This window comes from Nannospalax galili, unplaced genomic scaffold, assembly GCF_000622305.1.
Source record: "Nannospalax galili isolate Female #2095 unplaced genomic scaffold, S.galili_v1.0 scaffold880, whole genome shotgun sequence".
NCBI classification, from domain to species: domain Eukaryota; kingdom Metazoa; phylum Chordata; class Mammalia; order Rodentia; family Spalacidae; genus Nannospalax; species Nannospalax galili.
The window spans coordinates 431857-432601 of NW_008345873.1; the positions used below are offsets into that span (position 1 = coordinate 431857).

Consider the following 745-nt stretch of genomic DNA (forward strand, 5'->3'; position numbering starts at 1 on the left):
CTTATGAAAAAGAACTTACTGGATTTCTTACCCAATTGATGAATGACTTTGTGTGCTGGAGAGTTAGAAATTCAGCATCTGGCTAAATCTGAAAAGCTGGAGATCTCAGCAAGTAGGACAGATGGTCTAGCTTCTAAGTCTAGAAGCTCCTTGGAGCATAGCTGTTGTGCATCTTCATTGAGAGGCTGAAGGAGCTGTATGGGTGGTGGTGACAGTGGTAGATACACTAGCTCAGGAAGAATGGAGCTAGCCCACCCTAGCAGGCTTTCTCTTCTTTTAGTTTAATTCCACCAGGGCTTTCAGCCTACTGCATGAAGAATTCACAACCTGGGAAAGACACCCTGCTTTAACTCTCTCACACATCAGTCCTCTCTGAATGCCATAACAGACTTCCTATTTTACCATAGGCATCTCTCAATCCAGCCAGTGTTGACAATCCAGATTAATTAGACTTTCTATATCAAAATATGTCACTTTAGGCTACAACTTGTCTCTCAAACATTTCATTCACATTGTACCTCTTCTGTAGCTCAAATACCCATTTGACAACTGTAGAAATTCTGTATGTCCACACACAGTAATCAACAAATAGATACATTTGCCTACCTTTTCTATAAAAAAATTTTTTTTTCTAATATAAGTAAATTATGAGTTCTTTTGGGACTGATTTACTTCATGGTTTTAGTGTAGTTTCATCTATAGTACTTTTTCTCTTCAATCACATCATTAGTATTTTGAACATTGT

General features: G+C 38.0%; 1 protein-coding gene across 3 annotated transcripts in view; it reads left to right on the top strand.

Annotated features, from left to right (window-relative positions):
* Window positions 1-745, top strand: part of Brcc3 (BRCA1/BRCA2-containing complex subunit 3) — a 30081-nt gene that overhangs the window by 2457 nt on the left and 26879 nt on the right. The gene's annotated exons all lie outside the window — the stretch shown is intronic.